Below are 10,353 nucleotides of genomic sequence, written 5' to 3' on the forward strand. Positions count from 1 at the left end.
GAGCAGGAAGATACGGTCTCCGGAATGGACACATGTCTAGACGCCTCTCTCTGGTCGTGTAAATGCACTGCAAAGATGTGCCCTCTGTCATCTGCAACCAAAATCACTCAATTCGGACAATTATCTTAGAAGTTACACTCTCCGGAATACGAAGTGGTCCATGCTGCTCTGAATGCTGCGAGATGGTCTTGCGACTTGGTTAACTCGCAAGCCTGAAGACGAATGCCTGGAAATTGATGCTGCGAGTTGAGAAGTGCGGGTAAGCTATCAATGGATGAGGTCTGAGGCTCCCGAGCAAGAAAATTGCTAAGTCCACAATACTGCGACTTGGGCATGCTACCTGGGAGACACTGGAACCAAGCCGCATGGTCATTCGCAATTTACTCCGACTTGAGCCTGCGACCTGGGACTAGGGATGACCAAGTCGCACATGTACATTCCCCAGAAACCTCCTTGGTCCTGCGAGTTGAAGAAGAAAAAGATTAAGCCGCAGCAAGACTCGCAAAACACTCCTACTTGGGCGTGCGGCTAAGACAAAGCGATTTAAGTCTCACAAGACAAGTTCTTCATTTACTGCGACTTGGGCGTGCTACCTGGGAGACACTGTACCAACCTGCAGTAATTCCACTTTACCCACTAAAGCCGGGTCAGGACCCGGTTTGTTCTGGGCTGACCCGGTTCATTAGCACTTAGTATATATAGCTTTTTGGAGAAAAACCCTAGGGATGTTATCTTCTACTTAGTTTTCTCTCTAGTTTTCTTTCCTTTTTAGTGTAAAACGTTTTTGATTAAGAGATATCTGAAGGGATTTGATCATTCCAAGTCTGTTTCTTATCATCTCATCATCTCATTTCTACTTCTAATCATGATTAACATCATCTCTTGCAAAAGATTAGATGTGTTCTTCATGATTAGTGAGTAGTCATCTTTTAAAGTTCTAGGTGTGTAGATTAGGGTGCTTAGATGTTTGATTGGTGATGTTTAGGGTTTAGATTCTCATTCCATTTCCTTAGTTAGCTGCTCCTAATGCCAGATTTCGTTGGGAAAGTGAAATCTGGGTTCATAGACATTTCATGCACGAAAAGTGTTTGATGAAATGCCTGAATGAGCTAACTTAAGGGTTTATGCCTTTTTCATCATGGGAATGATTTGTTAAATGCATGAATGACATATTAGAACTGTTTCTTAATGCTCATTGATTCATATTTCACAAATGATGATTTGGTTTGAAAGTGGATTAGTGTAGAGATTAATGCCTTCATGAGAGGATTAGTCTAGATTAGAGTTCTAAGTTGAAATGTTTGAGATCATGTGATTGCTTGTTAGGTCTTTCTGTACAAGATTCAGTCTTCTTGGTTGAGAGATTGTTTGGTCACTTATTAGGCTTGATGCGTTATGCTTGCTGATTGCTTGATTATATCTAATGGTTGTTAGACTTGATTAAGTGATTAGCAAAGGGATTATTGTCATGGGAATGAATTAATCTGATTAAGAAGCCTAGACTAAAGAGTAGCAAGTGTTGCATTATGTTCTTAGCATCATGAATCAATATCTAAAGAACCCTAATCAATGATCACATCTAGAGGTTTATCTTTTATCATTTGCTTAATCATCATCACTTTGTTTTGTTTGCTTGCTTTGTTTAGTTCATTCATAATAGCTTGCTTGTTTCTTGTTTTATGTTTTCTTGTTGCTGGTTTCACAAAACTCATCTTTGATTACTTGACTTAAGAACCTATCACATAAACTAGTGCCTAACTACCACACATATGGATTGGCACCCCTTATACTACTTTGACAAGGGGATTGATAACCCATCTAAGGCCTTAAAAACATTAGTTATCAAGCGCGGTGCTGGCTCAGCGGACGGTCGGTAAGCCGTAGAGTAAACCCTTTTCTGTTTAGATCTTGTCCTAGTCTAGTATTCATTAGGTCTATATGGTATAGATCTAAGGGAATCTCGGAGTTAGGAGCAAGAGAGGTTAAGATCAGAGCGGGATCTGCGTAAATGGGTGAGTTCCGGTAGATAGGAACTAATGGTTTTGTGCAGGGAACCATGGATCGGTCCAGGTAGGACTGCGATCCACGGTTAAAAGTAGATTGCGTGATTGTGTGCTAGGTATTATTCTGTTTGTGGGTGAGGTTGTGAGTGATCCCGTGTTGTCCGATGACTCACGTGTGATCCTACTTCCGAAATACGGGAGCTAGTGGTATTGCCGGTTTGCAACTACCACGTCTCTGTTTTTGCGTGTTGTGTGTTTATGTGTGGCTTAGTGTTAGACTTAATTATGAGATATGGGATAGAGTCTCGTTTTTAAGTCGGGGAAAAACACTTAGCCTTTGAACGAATTTAGTAATGGTCGGTCGTGAGGGGATAATGGTCACCACGGGCCGTTGGCTTTGTTAAAAAACTGGAAAGGTCATGAGGGGATTCAGGAAGGAACCCCTATGGACCTATGTGTGTTTTGCGTAAAACCACTGTGGAGATTCAGTGAGGAATCTGTGGTTTGTTTGTTTGTTGCGTAAACCACGGAAAAGGTTAGTGGAACCTTGTGGTGTGTTAGGACACAAGCCCAGAGACTCGGAGGGATACTTGGGTCGCTCCCATGGCCGAGTGCTGCATGACGATGCGGCCCGACTGGTCAAGTGAAGGACCGCGAAGTCGGAAGCGAATCTGGTTCATGTGCTTGAGTGGCTATGAATGTGTGGGATGTTCGTCGGGCTAGAAGGTGTCATAGAAATCGTGCAGTAAGGCACGTAGGATGTAGGGATCCCGTACGGTCGTTTATGTGTGTTGAGTTGTGTTTAGCTTCTGCATGTGCATACAATGATTGGTTCTTGATGTTATGTGTGATTGCGTGATGATTGCATTGAACTGTTTGTGTGCATGTTGAGTGTTCATTGCTTTCATATAATTGTTGAGCTTCGGCTATTTTGGGGTTGGGTCGGGGTGACTAACTGTAGACGGGTTCCGGACTCACTGGACATTTAGTAGAAATGCTCATTATACGAATTTTGTCCTGCAGGTAACCTATAGACGGGAAACCTTAGAGGGTTTGTGGGACGCTAGGCCGCCGGAGTAGTTTGACGTTGTGAGTGTAAGCATAATAGATTGTATTATGTAAGACTATTTTGACTCGAGCTCAATTATATGATTTTCGGTAACCGTTTGTAAGCATACTTTATTAAGTATTAATAAAAGAGAGTTTTTATGGAACTCCTCGCTTTTCTTGATATTAGACCTTGTCTGGGTCGAAACAACTCAAGACCGGGAACGGGTTGAAAAGCCTTAGGCCTTGGTCGAGAGGCATGGTATCGGACGCGCTCTAGCCAAGACGGTATGGGACGTTTTGGCCGGATTGTCTCTGTTATTATTCTGTAGCAGTCTGGGTTCTTTCTATTCATAGATCGAATCGGGGGTGTTACAGGTGGAGGATCATGTCTTCTTTGAGCTTGATGCTGAGGAATGTAGTGAGCCTGTTGCTCATTCCTATAGGTCTGCTGCTGATTCTGCTGAGCTTGCTCCTCATTTCTTTGTGCCATGTTGATATTGACAAAGGCTTGTTGCTCATTTCTGTCAGCTTGAGCCTGATTCCTTTGAGCTCCATTACCATGCTGAGCTTGTTGCTCCTCTTGAGCCTGGTGCTCAATGTCAACCACGTGGTGCTCTCTCTGCTGTTCCATATCAGCTGCTCTATCTGTTTCCCTAGGACGTCTATCTCTTCTCCTTCTTGGCACTAAGAGATTGATGTTGTCGTTCAGGGGAAATGGTGGACCACAGCTTCTTAACCTTGATCTGGTGTTCATAAACCTGAAAACAAAGACAAAACTTGCAAAGTGATCAGTAAAAGAAAAGAAAAAGACTTGATCTCAAGAACATATAAAAGCTTAATGCTAAACAATCCACAGTTTGGCAACGGCGCCAATTGATAGACAAGACTTTTTGGGTCTTAGGGCTATCAATCCCTTGTCAAAGTAGCACAAAAGAGGTGTCAATCCAAGAATGTGGTGCTAGACACTAAGCTATGTAATCAGTTTCTCAATTCAAGTGAACAGGTGAGGTTTTGATTGATTAATGACAACTAAGAACTTAAAACAATACTAAAGACTAAAGAAATGATCAAACAAGAACTAAGCAAAAGACAAGTGATGTGAATATGAGATGATGGGAACATGAGATTCTAGACATGATAGTTGGCTAGGGTGCTTTGGTGCTAAACTAAAAATGCTAATGAAAATGATGAGACGTGATCCAAGTGATTTAGAACTATAATCTAGATTAATCCTCTCATCAAGGCATTAACCTCTACACTAATCCATTTTCAAACCAAATCATCATTTGTGAAATATGAATCAATGAGCATTAAGAAACAGTTCTAAAAGATCATTCAAGCAAATAACAAGACATCATCATGCAGCAAATGCTTAAACCTCTAATACAGCTCTTTCAGGAATTTCATCAAACACTTTTGGTGCATAAAATTCCCATAATCTAGATCTAGCCTAGAGAACAGCTGTTTAGAGAGATGAACCAATGAATCTAGCCCTAAGCACTCCTAATCTAACACTCTAGCACCCTAACCTACACATCTAGAACCTCATTAAAATGACTACTCACTAATCATACTAATCTCTCTTAAACATTTTCAAGTTGAGAAGATTGGCATGATTAATGATGAGAAATGGAGAGAAGATGGATAATGATGGATTTGCAGCTTTAAACACAAAGATCTCTCAAACTCTCTTGATTAGAACCCTTAAAAATCGATATTTCTCTTCTAAAAGGGAGTCTTTTCACAAAAGAGGCAAGAAACAAAAGGAATAAAGCTTAGTCCTTAGGGTAAAACCCTAAAAAAACTATATATAGGTCTTAAAACAAACCGGGTCAGCCCGGAACAAACCGGGTCCTGACCCGGCTTTGATGGGGAAAATGTCGAGTGTGGGAGTTGGTTAGGGGCTTCCCATGTCGCATGCACAAGTCGCACAGCCATAGAAACAGTCTTGTGAGCTTTAAGTCCTTCAGTCTCAGCTGCATGCCCATCTAGGTGTAAAACGCGAGTCTTCATGCGATTCAGTCTTTCTTCTCTTCAACTCGCATGACCAAGACAAAATCTTGGGAGAATATGTGTGCGAGTTAGTCCTCCTTTATTCGCAAGTCGCATGCCCAACTCGCACACGTCTAGAAAGAAGCTTCAGCGAGATAAAAGCATGTGAGCTAGGCCGCATTCCTCTCTCAGTGTAAACAGCGAGTCTTCATGCGGTTCAGTTCCCTTTGCTCCCAAGCTTGCACAACCATGTAGCGCAGGACTTCAAGTATGTGTGCGAGTTGGTGATATGTCTATATTTTACATCATTTAGATTGCATTATATAGAGTCCTCATCATGTGTTTTCTCATGTAAATTGAGTCTTTAGGCGTTAAAATAGGACTTAGGGCTTGCATTAGGTCCCAAAGAGTTTTGCATGTTTTGAAGTCTTTATCAGGAGCTTTGGAGACCAATTGGAGCCTAAGAAGAGGAACAGAAAAGAAAACGGTGAAGAAAAGGGTCAAAAATGGTGAAAACCGCTTGGAGGAATTTCTCGGCCAAATCTCGTACCGGCTGGTCGGAAACCTCGGCCAAAATGTTTACCGGACGCTCATTACCGGCCAAAAACCTTACCGATCGGCCAGAATCGAGTATCGAGTGCTAAAATACCACGAGACAAGTTTTTGACCGAGGCAAGAATTTTTACGACCAAAAAGCTTACCGCGGTACACAGCCCTCGGCCATTTTTCTTACCGCGGGAAGGTTTTTACGACCAAAAGTTGTCCTTGCCCGCACAATTCAGAGATCAGCAATCCGGGGAACCTTCCGGTCCGAATCAGTTGGCGGGCTCTTCACCAAGTTGGAGATAATCAAGCAAAGATTCCAGAACAGTTGGAATCATCCAATTCGGACCAGTGGAGAGAAAGATATGGCTTCCGGAGCATTCACCAGCATTGCGCAAACTTCAAAGATCATGGCGGACGGAGCCCCTCCAGACCGAACCAGCTTACCCGGTCTTCACCAAAGTTCGAGATCCATGGAAGATCTTCTCAGAGCATTTGGAATCGCTCAATTCGGAGCAATGGTTTGGAAGATAGGGTCTCCGGAGTTCACATCGGTCTAAAAGTCTATTTTCCGGTGATTTCAATGCAGCGCAAAGATGTTAAATCCAGGAAGCCTTCCACTCCCCAAGTTCCGATGGTTTCTTCACCAAAGTTCGAGCTTATTGAGTCATCTTGACTGTGGAACTGGTCCCATAGCAATTGGAGTCGTGTGCTGAAAGTTACTGCTTCCGGAAGGTGACATGGTCGATACAAGCCTAAAAGAGTTGCGATACGCGCTAAGTATTCTCACAAGCCTCGGTATCTTTACCTTGGCGTCACTCAAGTCGAGGCTCATATCTTGGAAGTATTCTGGACTAGACCTCGTGCCAAAGCCTTGGCATGGTTATATCGAGGCATGCATACGTAAGAACTGAAGCTGGAAACGACTAAGTGTTGAAAGTACACCTCGGTGTAATGACCTCGGCGTGCATGCCGGACTGTGTTCTCCCAAGCACCTCGACATCATGACCCCTCGACATTTTATCCCGAGGTCCCTTGTCACGAACCCAGAATCAAGAACAGAATGGCTCAAGAACATACACGTGAGGATAGATCAAAGACTAGGGTTCATGCATGTTCTTGACGTGTTCTTCACGAGATCTTCATCTGGATCCTGACTCACGTGCACGCCTCGGCATGAAGACCTCGGCTTCACTTTCCGACACACCGTGGCACTCACCCATCAACCCAATAAGGTGGTTCAGTACCCGGTTTGTTCCGGGCTGACCCGCGACACTTTCCCTTTGCTATAAATACATTTTGAGACTAAAAACCTAGTTATCTTATCTCTTATCAGTTTTTAGCTCTAAGAACTTGCCTCTTTTGTGAAACTTGATTAATCTAATCTGATATCTCGTTTTTGCATCAGAATCTTGTTCTTTCTTTAATTCTTTTATCATCCAACATCAAACTCCTTATCATGACTAGCTACACGTCTTGCAAAGAATTAGTGAGCTCGTTATGATCAGTGAGTAGTCGTTTATGCGGCTTTAGATAGGTAGATTAGGGTGCTTTCAAGGTGGATTAATGGGTTTAGGTGTCTAGTCTTGCATGTTTCATTCCTTAACCGACGAGATCTCTAAGCTGGATCCAAGCACATCACTTGAGGTTCAGATCTGAGACATATCTCGCATCAGAAGTGTTTGTAGAAATGTCTGAACCACTCGGTTAAGGGTTTAAGAGTCTTTCATCGCGAGAGTGATAGTTTGTTCTCTTAAATGACATTTTTGAACGGATTCTTATTGCTGACTGATTCGTGCTTCTCAAAAGGGATTTTGGTATGAAAGAGGATCAGTTTAGACGTTTAATACTTTCATGAGAAGATTAACGTGCCTTGAGTTCAAAGTCAAATGAAATCGCTTGATAAAATTATTCATTAGCCCCTTAGTCTAACTTGGAAGCACCCGAGTCAAATATCCTGTCTAAAGCTTCTGCCTTTATCATTCATTACCATCATCTGAATCACCTGTTTGTCATTTGCATCTTGATTAGTTTAAATCTCTGCTTTTATTTAACTTTATTGCTCATTTGCCTGTTAATCACCGTCACCAAACTTTTATCATCTTGTCTTGACTTAAGTGAACAAATGACATAGGCTAGTGTATCGTTTACAAGCTTGGTTTGACACCCCTTATACTACTTTGACAAGGGGATTGATAACCCTTCTAAGAGCCTGAAAACTATTAGTTATCAATTGGCGCCGTTGCCAACTTGTAGGAGCATTAGTCTCTTGTTTGTTCTTGAGTTCAAGCTTTTCTTTCCTTTGTTTTACTAACTTCTTTCCAAGTTCTTGTTTTGTTTTCAGGTGCATGAATACCAGGTCTCGGAGCACAGGATCGCTTTTCCCATACGACGATAACATCGACAGATTAGAAAGGCGAGCTCGCGAGAGAGAACGGCACTTTGACAGACTTGGAATGGCAGAACAACAGAGAATGGAGCAACAGGCTCAGGCAACCGAGCACCAGGCTCAGGCTAATCAGGCGCAGGCAGGAAGAAATGAACAACAAGCCTATGTTAATCAGCAACAGGCTCAAAGAAACGAACGGCTTGCTCAGCAAAACCAACACCAAGCGAATAGAAATGAACAACAAGCCCATCATGTTCATCCGCCACCGCCCCAAGTTCAGAGACAACATCCTCCAATCTGTGTTGGAGAGAATGACCGAGCTAATGCGCACCAATACCGAGCTGGGATTCAAGCTCCACCAGTTCAAAACAACAACTTTGAAGTTAAAGCTTCCCTGCTCAATATGGTGCAAAACTCAAAGTTCCACGTTCTGGCTGGAGAAGATCCTCTCGAGCATCTAGATCAATTTGATCGGGTTTGCGACTTAACCAAGATAAATGGCGTCTCCGAAGATAGCTTCAAGCTACGCTTGTTCCCTTTCAGCCTCGGTGATAAAGCACACCAGTGGGAAAAGAATCCCGAGGGGTTCTATACAAACCTAGGAGCAGTGTAAACTGGCATTCTTATCAAAGTTCTTTTCCCCATCACGCACGGCTAAGCTCAGGAATCAGATCTCAAGTTTCACGCAGCACAATAACGAGAGCTTTAGTGAAGCTTGGGAACGGTTTAGAAGCTACACTAACCAATGCCCACACCACGGCTTCTCAGAGGCATCCCTCTTGAGTACTATACCGAGGTGCACTCCCCAAGATCAGAAACCAACTCGATACAGCTTCAAATGGGAATTTTCTTGGAAAAGAGATCACTGCGGCAATGGAACTAGTTGAGAACCTAGCCATGTCCAATGACACGTATGGAGAGGACTTTGATAGAGCAAACCGTACAGAGGGATCTAGTGATGAACAGCGCATGAAAAAGGATATAAGAGAGCTTCAGAGTAAGCTTGACAAGGTTTTGATGGCGACTCAAAAGCCAATACACTTTGTAGGCGAGTTTGATGAGCAAGGGCCAAGTTTTGACAATGTTAATGAAGATGGTCTAACACAAGAGAAGCTGAATTACATAGGGAATCAGCAGAGGTATCAGCGGTTTAACAACTACAACAGTAACCCAAACCTCTCATACAGAAACCCGAATGTAGCTAACCCTCAAGACCAAGTGTACCCTGCTCAACAACAACAACAAAGCTATGCTCAAAAGACTCCTTTTCAGAATACCTTCCAGCCCAAGCAACAGTTCAGTGGGCAACAGCACGGCTACACTCAGCAGAATCAAGCGGCTCAGAGTAACAACGTCAACAATCAACCGCAGCAACACAAGTTTCCACAAGGGTTCCATCCGCAGCCGATGGGTAATCAACAACAGATTCAGGGAACGGGTCAGAATCAAATGGGAAACGACGTCTGTGGGATACTACAGAAACTGTTACAGGGCCAGCAAAGGGTTGAGAGCCAGCACGCGACAATGCAGCAAGATATCAGAGAGCTTAAGCAGAATCAAGCTTCTACATCATCAAGAGGCCCGGCTTTACTAGGTAAACCGAAGCCGAACCCTAAAGAATATGTGAACGCCATCACATTGAGGAGTGGTAAGGAATTACAAACTCCAACGCCTAAGACAAAGCTCATTGAGGCCAATGAGCAATTACAGGGGGAGGCAGCCTCAGACGATGCGTGTAAAGAAGCGGATTAGAGAAGGAACCGATCAAGGACAAAGGAAAAGAGGTGGAAAAGACAACCGAGCTTGAAAAGACCTATGTTCCACCACCACCTTATCAACCCAAGATACCGTTCCCAGGGCGTTTCAAAAAGAAAATCCTAGACAAGGCCAAGGCGGTCTTTGAGAAACACTTGGAGAACACGCAACTCACCTTACCCATTATAGATGCTTTCTTAGCTATACCCCAGCTTGGGAAGCTTCTAAAGGACGCGATCCTCAACAAGACAAAGGAGCTCCAGGGTATGGTGATACTGAGCCATGAGTGCAGTGCCATAATACAAAGAAGATCTATACCAAGGAAGCTATCCGATCCGGGCAGCTTCACTTTGCCGTGTGCTTTAGGTCACCTGAAGTTCTCAAACTGTTTATGTGACCTTGGAGCTTCTGTGAGCTTCATGCCTTACACGGTGGCCAAGAGATTGGGATACAAAAGCTACAAGCCAGCCAAGATCTCTCTTGTATTAGCTGATAGATTGGTTAGATTACCGGTGGGGTTGCTTGAGGATCTACCTTTGAGGATCGGTGAGATAGAAATCCCCACGGACTTCATAGTTCTTGAGATGGAAGAGGAACCATTAGACCCTATCATCTTGGGCC

General features: G+C 43.3%; 1 non-coding gene across 1 annotated transcript; it reads right to left on the reverse strand.

Moving 5' to 3' along the window:
* Positions 1-8,633: 8,633 nt before the first annotated feature.
* Positions 8,634-8,740, reverse strand: LOC112089325. Its single transcript, XR_002900962.1, has one exon. It is a non-coding gene; the product is annotated as a small nucleolar RNA R71 (small nucleolar RNA).
* Between the last annotated feature and the right edge of the window lie 1,613 nt (positions 8,741-10,353).

Source organism: Eutrema salsugineum, unplaced genomic scaffold, assembly GCF_000478725.1.
Source record: "Eutrema salsugineum unplaced genomic scaffold, Eutsalg1_0 scaffold_12, whole genome shotgun sequence".
NCBI lineage: Eukaryota > Viridiplantae > Streptophyta > Magnoliopsida > Brassicales > Brassicaceae > Eutrema > Eutrema salsugineum.